General features: G+C 38.6%; 1 non-coding gene across 1 annotated transcript; it reads right to left on the reverse strand.

Moving 5' to 3' along the window:
- Window positions 1–14,745: 14,745 nt before the first annotated feature.
- On the reverse strand, window positions 14,746–14,852 carry LOC141669929 (small nucleolar RNA R71). Its single transcript, XR_012554179.1, has one exon. It is a non-coding gene; the product is annotated as a small nucleolar RNA R71 (small nucleolar RNA).
- Between the last annotated feature and the right edge of the window lie 1,471 nt (window positions 14,853–16,323).

Genomic DNA, 16,323 nt, shown 5'->3' on the forward strand with positions numbered 1-16,323 from the left:
CGCCCGGTGGGTGATGAAGGTTGTTTTAGCGATGTCTTCCAAATTTATGTGTATTTGATTATGCCCCGAGAAGGCATCCATAAAGCTCAACATAGTGTGCCCCGAAGTTGCGTCGGGGCACACTATGTTGAGCTTTATGGATGCCTTCTCGGGGCATAATCAAATACACATAAATTTGGAAGACATCGCTAAAACAACCTTCATCACCCACCGGGCGGTCTACGGTCGATATTGGGGAGCGGATAGAAATCTTTTGGGCATGCAGAGTTGAGGGTTATGTAGTCAACACACATTCTCCACTTCCCACTCAGTTTCTTGACTAGAACAACATTGGCGAGCCAATCGGGGTACTTGATTTCGCAGATGATGTCGGGCTTGAGCAATTTCTCCACCTCTTCATCTATAGCCTGTTGACGCTCCGGGGCAAAATTTCTCCGCTTCTGTTTGATTGGCTTCTTTCGCAGATCCACATCTAGGCTGTGCATCGCGACTGACTGGTCTATCCTGGGTATGTCTTCTGGTGCCCATGCAAACACGTCTGCGTACTCCTTTAGTAATTGAATGAGTTCCTGTTGGAAAGATGTTTCTAAGCATTTTCTGATTTTCCAGGTGGGGTCCCCAGGTTCCAACTCTATCTCAACGGTCTGTGCAACAAGTTCCACTTTGTTTTTTCCTTCACTTCCACGAACTTCTGTAACATCCAACTTTGGCCTTTTACTGAGATGTTCACGATATTTCTTGCGGCTTTGGCCTTTGGGTAAGGCCATTGCCTTCTTCCTGTTTTCAGGTTCAGTTTCTTCCATGACTAGAGCCTGCCCATAACACCTCCCGGATACGTCCCTGTCTCCCTTGATTTCTCCGATGCCTCCCGGGGTGGGAAACTTCAGCTTCAAGTGAATCGTTGAAGGGATGGCCCAGAGCTTCGTGATAATGGGCCTCTCGAGGATCATGTTGTAGGAGGATGTTGCACTTATCACATAGAATTTCATGACATGGGAGACTTGCTGGGGTGCAGTACCAAAGACTACGGGAAGGTAGATTACCCCTCGTATCGAAATCATGTTATTCCCGAATCCGTAGAGGGGGTATTCAAGACAGGGATCCATTCGAAGGTGGCCGAGTTTTATCCTCTTAAGCGTGTGCTCAAAAACGATGTTAGCGGAAGAGCCATTATCAACCAATATTCTTTTTACCTCATTGTCAGCGATGTCGAGAGTCACAAATAGAGCTTGGTTGTGTCCGAGATCCAGGCCCTCGTAGTCAGCATAAGAGAAATATATAGGTTCATCTTCGAAGGGTTGGATCATCATGACATCGCCGTCTATGTATGGGCTTCGGGGCAGAGAGGAGGCCCCTCCGAAGATCATGTTGACTACATGTTTGCCACTGTTTGTGGCTTTGTCCTTGTCACTTAGCCTCCTTTGTAGGTACTGGTTCATGTTACCTTTCTTAATCTGGTCTTCAATAAATATTTTGAAGGAGAAGCAGTTTCCGTAGTATGGCCATGATCCCCGTGATATTCGTACTGTTTATCACGTGCTCTATTCTCCGGAGGCGCCAACAAGGGCTTTGCGGGGTAATTGAAGGGTTTTCCTTAAACCTCTCTTAAGATGTCAGCTCAGGGTCTGTTGAGGGGTGTCCACTCGGGTTCTGGCTTAGGCACTTTCTTAGGCCTCGGCTTCCTCTCATTTCTCTAGGCCTGGAGTAGGTGTCCCCGGGTGGGGTTCCCTGAGACTGCTGGATGTAACATCCCCAAATTCGGGGTCAGAGATCTGGGTTGTCACGAGATCCATTTCCCTTAATAACACTTAATTTTAATAACAACCAACTACTGCATACTGTGACCCCACAATATACACACACACCACAAGTTATAGTCTCAGAGATGAGTACCAAAAATAACACAAGTCGTTTTATTTCACAATTATAAGCCATTATACCTCAAAAGGTTTCTGAATAAATTTACATATTCCTTGCCATTACTACAATTCATAATTATACATAAGTCTGGCACAACAAAAGTTGAAAGCCTAGCCTATTGGTAGCTCCTACCTCAGCTACAAAGGCATCAACGCCGACAGGAAACTGCGGAACGTTTCCTAACCGCTCACGAATTGGGAGCTTGTTCTCGTTCATCTTGTCTATCTGTTGTTGTGTGATGAAAGAAGAAAGCAAGGGTGAGCAATAAGCCCACTGAAATAATATGTATAATAATTTACAATATATGAGCATTCTAATAGTACTCATGAAAGTCTTGGTTAAGAAGAAATGAACCAAGTTGATATCTTAACGTGACCAAGTCGCAAAATATTCAGTATATACATACATATATACTTTTCATAATCTTTGAAATCCTCTAATATGTATAATATACACAGAGTTCCAGTTTATAACTGTATAAAAATATCGTTGCAAGGTGATCTCATATATCTAACCTTGTCTCAACATTTTTCTGAAAATCTTTGACATGCATAAGATAATCATTTACTAGATATAAGTTTAAAAGATGAAGTTACAAGTTACTCCAATATACTTATATCTTTTCCGAATACTACTTGAACTACCACCGTTCAAGTTATAATTAGTTTCAAAAGTTCATCACACTGATGAGACCACAAGATAAAACTTGAATAGATTCAATCTTTGAAATATCATTTGAAATAAATGAAGTTATGAGATACTTCATTAAGTCCCGATATATATATACACCTATATATATATACATTTCATACACTCCTTGAAAACCTCTGTTATGAAAATTATAAACAGAGTTGCAATATCCAATGAATTTTGGAAAGGAGAAAACCTTGGCATAAACCTGATATCTTGCTGATCAGGCAAAGATACCAATAAGTAACCTTTTCTACTAGTAGATGGACGAATTCCCCACTGGTCATCACCCTGGCCGTAATAGGACCTTATGCTGGACTGCCACTCAGCCACTTACGCATTTGATGGACTCCCACTGAGCCACTTACACTTTCATGGACGCCCACTGAGCCCATGTTGCTTATGCCGACTCAAATAGATGAACTTACTTCCCGAACGATGGGCAAGTAATCAATATTTTTTCTCAAAACAGCAACCTCGTTGCGAATGTAAATTACACCACTGAGCCGGATCCCTCAGGTTTTTCGTGAGTATTTAAATCCCCTTCGAAAGGAAGATCTTAAATATCAAAATGAGTTTTGGGATCCGCTCTAACTTTTAAAAATCATTTTGAAGACTCGAAAACATTTTTAAGAATGTTTGGAGTAATACTGATTTAATGAAATAAATCAGTCCCGATATATTAGAAAATATCTGAATATTATTATTAAATAATATTCCCATAAAGGATAATATTTATAAAAAAAATTGAAGTAGAAGTTTTAAAAAAACTCATACTTGAAATGAATACTTTATAAAAATAATTGAAGTACATATTAGAAAAATGTTCACCTTTGGGTCCCCTATACTAAGGGTATACGCTACTACTGCTTATCTCTAGCATATGTATTATGCAACTTATAAGCATTTGAATCAACAATTAGATATCAAGATTACGAAACAGGCATGCATATATACCATATCAGCATGCTCCAATATATCGCAAGATTTTCTAATAACAATCATGCACTTATCACAAGATAATGCATATACATATATTTACATCACAACAACAGTATAATGGGTATAAAACTTGCCTGAGTGTTCCCGGAATAGACTTAAGCTTAGACTGGGTCCGGTAACCTATGAACAATAACATAATCTGGAATTAGACCACGGTCGCTTAAGAAACTAGTTTTTAACCACTTAGACCCTAACGTTCGCTTTTGCGCTTAGCGATTTACATAAGTCGCTCGAGTACCCTCGGCTCCACCATTTTTAATAAATTAACCGTTATGAATTTTAAGGCGATTCTTTTGCGAGTACTCTACCAACTGCCTAATCCACTTTACATAATTGTTTCATACTCCAATTAGTCATTTAAGGGCCTTAACCAAGGTTTCAAAGTAAGGCGAGGGGTAATGGTTCGTTCGCGAAATGCCGTTACTTAAAAACAGTCGTTTCTCCTAAACCGTACATCGGATTCAAGCGAACCACATATCAAAACGAAGCTTATGACATAATATAACTAAAATTGGAAAAGTTACAGATTCAATAGTTAGCTCTCTGTCCCGAATACTAAGAACAAACAGTTATATGAAATTGGGCATTACGACGGCTATGTTTACGCGATTACCAAGTTTTAAACCACTCCAAACAACCACCATTCAACTCACAACCAACAATACAACCAACCCTCATCCAAACCTTGCTACATCAGTCCCCAAACCTCAAGAGTTTCCAATTTATACAACCCCACACATGAACTACTAGCTATACTTAAGTTTCATTAATTATAAACAAGATTTCAACATCCAAATCACTACAAATCCGATCCAAACTCTAAACACACAAGCATCATGCTTCTCATTTATTATAACCATCAAAACCATCATAATACTCAAAGTAAATTTAGAGTTTGGAGGTGTTATACCTTCCTTGGAGTGATTAGAGTAGCTAGGAAGTCTTAGGGAGCCTCCTACAAGCTTGATCTTTCCAAAGAAATCAAGAACACAAAGTTAGGTTTTGAAGTGTCTAAAAGTCAGATTGAAAGAACTGTGAAAACGAGGGTCTTACCCCACTTATTTGGACGAGACTTGTGAACAAGAGTTGTAGGCCATCTCAATACCTTTCCAAATAGCTATAGAACATACTATTTGAGTGAGTATTGAAGGAGATATGGTAGTTTGAAGTTGCTGCTCTAGTTTTGGCCGAGAGCTTCTTGTGGAAAAACAAAGTCAACTTCTCAATTTTTGTGTTATGATTTCTTTTGGCTTGGTTGCTTCTCTTATTTGCAAATTAAATTTACCATGGTAAAAATTACATGGCTCACAATCAACCAACTAACATTTCTATTTGTCATGTTTATGTCACCATGCCTATGTCATCTTTCTTATGTCATCTTCTTACACTTATTTTCTTCTTATTGGTATGATGACATCATCACCCACTAACCTCTTTGATTAACCCCTAATTACTTGGCTAATGACCGCTTATCTGTTATACGGTTCGCTTAACTTTCGTTCTCGTTTATCATTTGAGTGATCATACTCGGGATCTCATTACTTAGGTTCCCTTAAACCTTTCTCAATATTTTATATTCCTTTTATGATCCTCTCTTATAATCCTTGAATTAAAATCCTTTTAATCATGTTACCTTATACTCAATTCTTTCTGTATCTAGTGGGTTTTCGGGAAAAATCAAAGTGTTCGAATTTGGATTCTGACGATCTTTAACATAAACTTATATACCATATAGAGTACTAATAAGATCTCAGAATATCAATAAAAGAACCCCTACATAGTGTGGCATGAAAAGTTTTCTTATTCAGCATAATCAGCAAAATCACTATTCATAAGGGTTACGAAAAGTTTAATTTTTTTGGGGTTATTACAGTCTCCCCTCCTTAAAAAGATTTCGTCCTGGAATCAGATGGAAAATGAATAGGGATACTCTCTTAGCATTGTATTTTCTAACTCTTAAGTAAATTTTCCCACATTGTGGTTCTACCATCAAACTCTGACTAGTTTGATAACTCTTCTCCTAAGCACTTGTTCCTTTTCGATCTATAACCCTTCCTGGTTGCTCCATATAGGTTACGTCTGTTTGCATGTCTATGCGCTCATTTCCCCTATATGTCAGGCATCCGGATTACACTTTCTTGACATTGATACGTGGAACACGTTATGAACTTGCTACAGGTTCGGGGGTAGGGCTAGCTCATATGCTAACTTCCCAATATGTCTTAATATATCCAAGGGTCCAAAAATTTGTGGGATTAGCTTTCCTTTCTTTCCGAACCTCATCCATCCTTTCCAAGGGAATACCTATAACAACACTAGGTCCCCTACTTCCTATTCTTTGTCCTTTCGTGTCAAATCAACATACTTCTTATGTCCATCTTGGGCTACTACCAGCCGTCCTCTGATTAGATCTATTATATCCTTGGTCCTTTGGACTACGGCGGGTCCGAGCATCTTGCGCTCTACAACTTCATCCTAACATAAAGGAGATAGATATTGTGTTCCCTCAAGGATCTCATAAGGTGACATCTCGATAATGACATATGATCTATTATCGTAAGAAAACTCAATCCGCGTTAAGTGATCATTCCAAATTCTTTCAAGTCTATTTCACAGACTCTCATCATAGCTTCTAGCATTATAGCTTTTGCTTCTCAATACCCACTTTTTTTCCCGTTCATAATCGTTACTATCTTCCGTACATAATACTATTCTAGATATACCTTTACTCGCTAGAGTTTTATAACCTTTTAATAAATGCGTCAACCTTAGTATCACAAATGTGTTTCCATTCCGAATACCACCATACTTGGTACCACTTCATCTCTAGCTGCCTCCATCTTCGAAAGCTTGGTCCTTCGTATAGAAGTAAAGAATTTATTGAGAGATCACTATGATCGTGAACACTTGTCCTATTGCATAGTTAGTACAGAAGGTGGCCAACCTTTAGTACTTGACAAGCAATTAAACAATATGTGGTATCCTACTAGGCTTCTATCACATAAATAGATAGTCATTCGGCAATACCGCCCCTTCTGGAAGGGTTGTTCTTCTCAGCTTACATGAAATGAAAAGGAGAGAAAAGAACGAAATGAAGAGAATTATATATATATAAAATATACTGCCACACAATATCTGGCTTGAAATCTACCTCTGAACTATAGAGGTTTGTCATAGGAGAACAAAATATATACGTATATATATCAGCATAAAATATTATAGCATCGTATTTCACATGCCTAAATATATATTTTTTTTGCTATTCCATCCATCATTCTATGGACCCATGCTCTTGATCGAGCTTATAAACAATCACCTTTGAAACTCCCTCGACATCGAAAATCGAATCTGGGATTTCATTCTAGACATCATCGTTACTAGAATCCATTGCTACACCGTAACCTTCCTCGTATAGTAATACAACTCTCTATTGATAAGAAGGAATAAGTATTCAATAGGTAGATAATCTACTTAATTAGTCTATCAATGATGACTTATACACCACCATGACCCGATTAGTGGTACTCAATCTCTACATCCATTCCAATACAACTCTCACGGTTGTAAGTAATCGGCTCATTACTCGTAGAATCATTCCTGCATTACTATGGTCCACCGTTGACATACTGTAGTCGTTCGTTTTCCATGAAGTCTTAATAGCTAACCATACGGAGTCCATACCTTCCATATCGGATTCTTCTGAGGAGGTAACATAATTACCATTCATGATTCATGAAGAACACTCTAGATCCTGATGTACATACATGACATGAAGCAGATAAAATTATAGAAGAGTTTCAATCAAAGCAACGATAGCAGGTTAATACCATTCTTAATCATATGCCTTCGATAGAAGACTTAACTCAAAGGTTCGTTTAGTCCTTTTGAAACATGGTCCTGGCTTATCTCAAGATATGACCTTATAAGATAGATAGTCCGCTCACAGCGAGTAGATAAATTAATCTTTACCAAACTACTATCACGGTTGAGTATCGCACAATCATCAGAATGAATGTCAATCTTCCACACCATAATACAACCTTCACGGCTTTAACCCTCATTACTGTATTCCTCTGGCACGAGCACCTATGATTGCTCTCTTACACTTAGAGTGTCGGCCACCTCATTGGCCTTTCCTGATAGTAATAGTTCCTTATAATCAATGTATTTTGAATGATCTCCAACTAAATTTTCCACCTCATTTCCAATCACTGCTTGTGCGAAAACTCTCTTCCTTACACTTTGGTGAGAAAAAAATCACCATTTTTCCATAAGTTATTGCCTCGGTCTTTTAGAGGTTAACATTGTCACGATTGACTCTTGATCATACTTAGGACGTCTCTTATTTTGGGTCCTTCTTGATTTCACCAATCTCGACCCTTATTGGGTCAATCTATACTTTCTTATGGTTCAACATGTGCCCCACCTGGCATTATTATAATTACGTCACATTTCCTTTATCAAAATTTCTATTCTTGAGAACTTTGAATATTACCTTTTTCCTTGTAAAACCTCTAAGGTTATCCTTGAATCGTTCCTCCTGTATTCCTTAGATATAGGGCATACCAAAATACCATTTACTAATACTAGAACCATTGTCTATTTACTTCTGAAAATTTTCTCTACTGATCTTTAAAGGTTGTTGTTACTTTAGTCCTTCATTCCATACTACCCAAACTCATAATGTCCCTATTAAGGGTGAAATGCTAACCTTTATGCATTCCCCTAGGGTTCATCTCAAGTTATCAAAGTTATATCATTAATTCCACCTTTAAAAAGGTACTTGCATCCTTCCATGGATAAATCAAGTCATATATCCTTGATAGATTATCTTATTCAATCATTCCCACCTCGATAGTCTATACCAATTTCACGATAGCATCCTTATTCAAACTGAGGTCAACCCATATGGCCTTCAAAAGATAATAATGGTTACCCACTTTTCTTTCCTAATTTGGTAATGACAACAGGGATGTTCTGGAAGATATTGGTCGTGTTCAACGTGAACTTCTTCTTAATAATTCCTCATTTACTTTTGTTGTTATCTCAACAGTCATCTCAATACTGGGATATCTTTCATACCTGACATCTCCCTTTCTGGGTATCAAGCCACCGGTCTTACACTTCACATTCTTGAAGGTCACTTCCTTCATCCCATTTTCCTAAATTCTTGTTATCCTGTCTCCTCAGTCCATCCGTGTTTCCTTATTAATCCATCGATCTATCTCAAAGTTTCATCGAATACACTCAACTTCAAGGGAATTAACTATAAGTATCGCTTACGCCTTCAAACCTTGAATTTATCTCATGATCAGTCACCATCGCGCTGATGATGACATACTTCTCTATATTTATTGCAAGGGTTTCTTTGGGTTTCCCATACCTAACTCCCTTATCACTTCTCAACTCTATTTCCTTTATATCCCTTTATACTCCTTCCCTTTTCAGTCTTTTATTTTCATTTCTATTACAACCATTACATGAACCAACACAACATAAGCATTGATTTCAAACATCCCGTCATTCTGGATTCGTGTCCTCAGAACGAATCTTGACAACTTTTACAACTTAGGTTCATAATTCATCATACTCGTCCGCTTTTGTTCTGGCTCTAAAGCTTTTACACTACCTCCATAACCTTGGGAATTACTTTCCCGAAAACAATTGTCTGAACTTTAATAAATTTATTATAACCTCTGGCTCCGTGCCTTTCTTGGCCTTTCACCAACGGGTGGCCTCTCTCTTAGGAGGGTAAGTGACAAAAACAGTCTTTTGTGATTCGTCAATCATTTAGAATCTCAAATGATTCCTATATTTCCTTTAGCCAGGCTCTTGTCTCGACTGGTTCAACCTGTTCCTTGGAACTCTGAGAGCTTAGCGACTTAAAGGTCATGAAAGAATTTCCTACCGCATTGTTTCCTCAAGGTGGTGGTTGGGAATAAAAGTATAAGTTTTGTTTAGGCAGGTCCATGAATTGCCCCATAGGAGTGCCGTCCTGGTTCTCCAAATCTTGCTCGACTTCTGTTTTCTCAGTATGAAATGTTTTCTCATCCTCCCCATAATCAGGGTCATCCTACATGTTTTAAATCCTCATTTTCCACTTCATTATGTTATGGGTTCCTTCTACCTTGATGGCGTCCTCCCTGACTATCACATTTAGGGTTTGCCCTAAATCTTATTCCTCGAACTATGACTTTCATCTAAGATCCAGTCCTTAAGCTCTTAAACATTTGGAACCCAAATTCTGTAGGTATACCTCATTATTCCCTCATCATCTTTCTAGGTATTAATCTCTTCTCCGGTCATTGGTTCTCTGCCTCAATTCATCATTTTTTTTTCTTGGCACAATATGATCTTCTCCAATAATTCGGGCTGTATTGCAATCTCAAACAGCTTTTCGGTAATGGCTCCGGTTACCTTCACTTCTATTTCCATTTTCTCAAAATCTCTTATCAACTCTCCCAAAGACATTTTCATCTTGAGTCTCTCTTTTATACTAAGGGCATTAGCCACCATTTTGGCTTTCCCTGGATGATAAAGAATCTCATAATCGTAATCCTTGATTAGCTCTAACCACCTCCTCTGGCGCATGTTGAGCTCTTTCTGCGTGAAAATGTACTAGAGAACTTATAGTTTATGTAAATCTCGCACTTTTCTCCATACAAGTAGTGCCTCCAATCTTTAGGGCAAAACTATTGCCACGAGCCCAAGCTCATGGATGGGGATATCGAATTTTATATTCCCTCAATTGTCTTGATGCGTACGCGATTACCTTGCTATTTTGTATAAGAAGCACCCCTAATTCCTTATGCGAAGCGTCACTACACATCATGAAATCTCCTTTTTCCATCCGGCAACGCCAACATAGGGGCCGTCACCAACCTTTTCTTTAGTTCTTAAAAGCTGTTCTCGCATTTTTCTGTCCATTCGAACTTCTCAGTCTTACGAGTAAGCCGCGTTAAAGGGGCTACTATCTTTATAAACTTGAACGAACCTCCGGTAGTGACCGGCCAATCCTACCTCTGGTAGTCGCCCTAACCATGGTCATCAATTCCTCAGTGGTCCTTTATTCATTCTTGTCAGGATCCTCCACGAAATCCTTCTCAGCAATAATCCCTTTTAGGATAACATCCTCAACCTCTACATCCTCAATATGAACATCAGCCGGTCCTGCGTTAGGATGCTCTATCAGATCCACAATCTGATCTCCAATAACTAATAAAACATCATCGCGTTGTTGGTCCTCAACCTCAGGGTTCGGAGTCCCGCTACCATATACGATAACGAGCTACGCTTCTATCATGATATTTATAAGGGTTCCCATAAGGGTTTTAACTGTTAGTACTATGTTAGGTAGTCCGACCATGAACTTGGCAAGAGTTCTTATTATCTTAGTGAACTTAATATTTTAACGTCACATCATCTCTGAGGTTTATAACGCTTGGCTCTGATAACATTTCTGTAACACCCCCAAATTCGGGGTCAGGGATCCGGGTTATCACGAGATCCATTTCCCTTAATAACACTTAATTTTAATAACAACCAACTACTGCCTACTGTGACCCCAAAATATACACACACACCACAAGTTATAGTCTCAAGGATGAGTACCAAAAATAACACAAGTCGTTTTATTCCACAATTATAAGCCATTATACCTCAAAAGGTTTCTGAATAAATTTACATATTCCTTGCCATTATTACAATTCATAATTATACATAAGTCTGGCACAACAAAAGTTGAAAGCCTAGCCTATTGGTAGCTCCTACCTCAGCTACAAAGGCATCAACGCCTACAGGAAACTGCGGAACGTTTCCTAACCGCTCACGAATTGGGAGCTTGGTCTTGTTCATCTTGTCTATCTGTTGTTGTGTGATGAAAGAAGAAAGCAAGGGTGAGCAACAAGCCCACTGAAATAATATGTATAATAATTTACAATATATGAGCATTCTAATAGTACTCATGAAAGTCTTGGTAAAGAAGAAATGGACCAAGTTGATATCTTAACGTGACCAAGTCGCAAAATATTCAGTATATACATACATATATACTTTTCAAAATCTTTGAAATCCTCTAATATGTATAATATACACAGAGTTCCAGTTTATAACTGTATAAAAATATCGTTGCAAGGTGATCTCATATATCTAATCTTGTCTCAACGTTTTTCTGAAAATCTTTGACATGCATAAGATAATCATTTACTAGATATAAGTTTAAAAGATGAAGTTACAAGTTACTCCAATATACTTATATCTTTTCTGAATACTACTTGAACTACCACCGTTCAAGTTAAAATTAGTTTCAAAAGTTCATCACACTGATGAGACCACAAGATAAGACTGGAATAGATTCAATCTTTGAAATATCATTTGAAAGAAATGAAGTTACGAGATACTTCATTAAGTCCCGATATATATATACACCTATATATATACATTTCATACACTCCTTGAAAACCTCTGTTATGAAAATTATAAACAGAGTTGCAATATCCAATGAATTTTGGAAAGGAGGAAAACCTTGGCATAAACCTGATATCTTGCTGATCAGGCAAAGATACCAATAAGTAACCTTTTCTACTAGTAGATGGACGAATTCCCCACTGGTCATCACCCTGGCCGTAATAGGACCTATGCTGGACTGCCACTCAGCCACTTACGCATTTGATGGACTCCCACTGAGCCACTTACACTTTTATGGACACCCACTGAGCCCATGTTGCTTATACCGACTCAAATAGATGAACTTAATTCCCGAACGATGGGCAAGTAATCAAGATCTTTTCTCAAAACAGCAACCTCGTTGCGAATGTAAAATACACCACTGAGCCGGATCCCTCAGGTTTTGAGCGAGTATTTAAATCATCTTCGAAAGGAAGATCTTAAATATCAAAATGAGTTTTGGGATCCGCTCTAACATTTAAAAATCATTTTGAAGACTCGAAAACATTTTTAAGAATGTTTGGAGTAATACTGATTTAATAAAATAAATCAGTCCCGATATATTAGAAAATATCTGAATATTATTATTAAATAATATTCCCATAAAGGATAATCTTTATAAAAATAATTGAAGTAGAAGTTTTAAAAAAACTCTTACTTGAAATGAATAACGAATAACTGATAAGTGGATTTTATATCCACTTGGAACGCTCTATTACAAGCTTAAATTGGTGTTTTGGACTCAAGTTGTTGGTATTTTGATGTGTTTTTGTGTTATTGCATTTCAGGTATCAATTATATGAAGAAATGAGCTTTTAAAGGAAATATGATAAAAAGTGATCAGATTTGGAAGCCAAGGCCATTGTCAAGTTTTAGAGAATCTCGTTAGCTTCGCGTAGGCAGTTGAATCGCCTAATTCTGACGAGTAGAACTCAAGTTATGGTCAAAACAAGATTCATCAGAATATTTTCCCAGTCAGTAGCTGAGCGCCTGCTCAGCAGAGCTGAGCGCCCGCTCAGAGAGCTGAGCGCCCGCTCAGGAGAGCTGAGCGGCCGCTCAGGGCGCGGCTGGTTGCTGATTTCGCTGAAAAAGCCTTTTTTGAGTGGAATTTGACGATTTTAAGGGTCCAGGTCCACTAGGGGCATATATACTTAAAAAAAAGGGTTTTCATCATCCGGGAAGATTGGGATACCAAGGAGAAGACCTAGAAGCACATAACAACTCCGAAAAAGAAGATCTTGTTTTCAACTTGTGATTCTTTGAATTAGTTGTAACTTTGGATGCTCGTTTCATTCTTGTTACACCTAGATCTCATTTATTCGTACTTTGATTATTATTCAGTTTATTAAGACCTTGTTTTATACCATGCTTTCATTGGAACCCACGATGAGTTCGATTATGGGCTAATCGTTGTCATGGGGTTCTAGCGGATTTACTTATGGATTTCAATAGTTAATTGTTTCGATATCTTAGTGTGCGGTGATTGATTGATAACCTAGTATTGGTTGTGCTTATTCGTCTTATGTGCGTAGCTAACATATAAGATAGTGTGTTAATCTCTATTGAAGTGATAATGAATATAGAGGTTTAGAACTTGCCATGCTAGCATATGTTCATGTATTGTATGCATGATTCGTAGGTAACTTTAACCGTTTTACTTTCCCTATGTAATCAAGATAGATAACTTGTGCTTAAACCGTTATGTTGTCAAATTCTATAGACATATAGGGTCTCAATATAATTGGTGCCTATTCAACTTCTATCTCTTTTGTGGATGTGTGGTAGAATGGTACTTGTGCAACGAAAGTTGGCGTTTATCAGTTTCGTGTTATCTGATTAGTGTCATCACCATCACATGCTAAGGTTAAGAATAATAAGGCTATTGAATGAAGTATTTAATGAAGTTAGGATCCCATGTTTGTCATATATAGTAATTCAACCTCAATTCTCTTAGTTAATGTTATTTAATATAATCTCTTAGTTTAATTAAAACCCAATTTGTTATTTGTCTTAACATTGAGCGATAACCATACATTGTTACATAGGTGCATAAATTGAACTTAACCTAAACCAGTCTCTGTGGGAACGAATCTGATTCATATCTTATACTAATTACGAACGCGTATACTTGCGTGAATATTAGCGCGTGTTTTCGCCCTAACAAGTTTTTGGCGCCACTGTCGGGGACTCGGTGTTAATTTTTAGTTTATGTGTTTGTCATCAGTGGTCGTTAAAGTTCATTGACTTGGATTCTTTTACTTTTACGGTTTATTTATTTGTGTTTCAGGTACTCATTACAATGGGAGATCCAACAGCACGAACGAAAGCCTTGATGGATTTTCTCAACCCAAGATCAATGACATTCAATCTAGCATTGTCCGGCCAGCTATCACAGCTAATATCTTTGAGATCAAGCCTGGCATAATTCAATAGGTACAGACTTCAGTCCAGTTTGGGGGTTCTCCAACGGAAGATCCCAATACGCATATTAGGGATTTCACAGAGATCTGCGACACCTTCAGGTTCAATGGTGTTTCTGAAGATGCTATTAAGCTGAGACTTTTCCCATTCTCTCTAAGGGACAAGGCTAAGAGCTGGTTACACTCTCTACCAGCTGGTTCGATAACTACTTGGGAAGATCTTGCTCAGAAGTTTCTTACTAAATTCTTCCCTATGACGAAGACAGTTACAATCAGGAATGCTCTTACTCAATTTGTGCAGTAATCAGGAGAATCTTTATATGAAGCTTGGGAGCACTACAAGGAGATGCTTAAGAAGTGTCCTCATCATGGAATGCCTGATTGGATGATCATCAATTGCTTTTACAATGGGTTGGGAGCACAGTCCAGACCCATGCTCGATGCAGCAGCAGGCGGAGCATTATGGGCAAAGAGCTATGAGGAAGCTTATGATCTAATTGAACTGATGGCTGCTAATGAATATCAGTATCCAACCCAGAGATATCCACAGGGCAAGGTAGCAGGAGTTCTTGAAGTGGATACAGCTACGGCTATCACTGCTCAACTAAAGGCGTTGTCTATGAAGATCGATTCTCTGGCTAACTATGGTGTTAAACAGATAAATAGTGTTTGTGAGCTGTGTGCGGGTCCGCATGTGACGGAACAATGCGCTATATCTAGTGACTCAGCTCAGTTTGTCAGCAACTTTCAGAGATCGCAGCAACCAGTTCTAGACACTTTTCATCCTGACAACTGGAATCATCCTAACTTCAGCTGGAACAACAATCAGAATGCGATGCAACAACCATTCCAGCAGTTTGGAAATAAGCTGTTCAACCCTCCTGGTTTTTAGCAACAACTCCAAGTTCAATAACAAACTCATGTTGCAGGTCTATCTTCGAATGAAAAATCTGAATTGGAGGAGTTGAGGCTTATGTGCAAAAACCAGGCTCTTATATGCCAAAGCCAGGCTATTTCTATCAAGACTCTGGAGAACCAAATAGGGCAAATTGCTAATTCCTTATTGAATCGACCACCAAGAACGCTTCCTAGTGATACAGAAGCCAATCCAGGAAAGAGGGAAGTTGAAGAACATGTGAACGCCATCACCTTAAGGTCTGGAAAGGCCGCAAGCCCCCAAATTCAGCAAGACGAAGAGCCTGAAAAATCTCAAGATTCAGAAAATGCAGTTGTGGATGAAGAAGAAGTGCAGAAGGAAGCAGAGGTGGAACCAAGGAAGACTACTGTGGAACACACTCCTCCTGAGGGTAATACAGGGGAGAAACAGATCTATCCACCACCTCCTTTTCCTAAGAGGCTGCAGAAGAAAAAGCTGGATAAGAACTTTGAGAAGTTTCTGGAGGTGTTCAAGAAACTTCATATCAACATACCTTTCCCTGAAGCTCTTGAACAGATGCCTAGCTATGCGAGGTTTATGAAAGGTATTCTCTCTCAAAAAGTGAAGCTCAATGACTTAAAGACCCGTTGCTCTAACGGAGGAATGTAGTGCTGTGCTGCAACAGAAGTTGCCTCCAAAGCTTAAAGATCCTGGAAGCTTCACTATTCCTTGCACCATCGGAAACTTATCGTTCGACAAATGTTTATGTGATTTAGGAGCTAGCATCAATCTGATGCCCTTATCTATCTTCAAGAAGCTTGGTCTGCCTGATCCGAAACCAACATACATGTCATTGCAACTAGCTGACCGTTCCATCGCTTATCCACGAGGTATAGTGGAGGATGTCTTGGTCAAGGTGGATAAACTCTTCTTCCCTGCTGACTTTGTAATTCTTGATTTCGAGGAAGA

Source organism: Apium graveolens, chromosome 6 (genome assembly GCF_009905375.1).
Source record: "Apium graveolens cultivar Ventura chromosome 6, ASM990537v1, whole genome shotgun sequence".
In the NCBI taxonomy this organism is placed as follows: Eukaryota; Viridiplantae; Streptophyta; class Magnoliopsida; order Apiales; family Apiaceae; genus Apium; species Apium graveolens.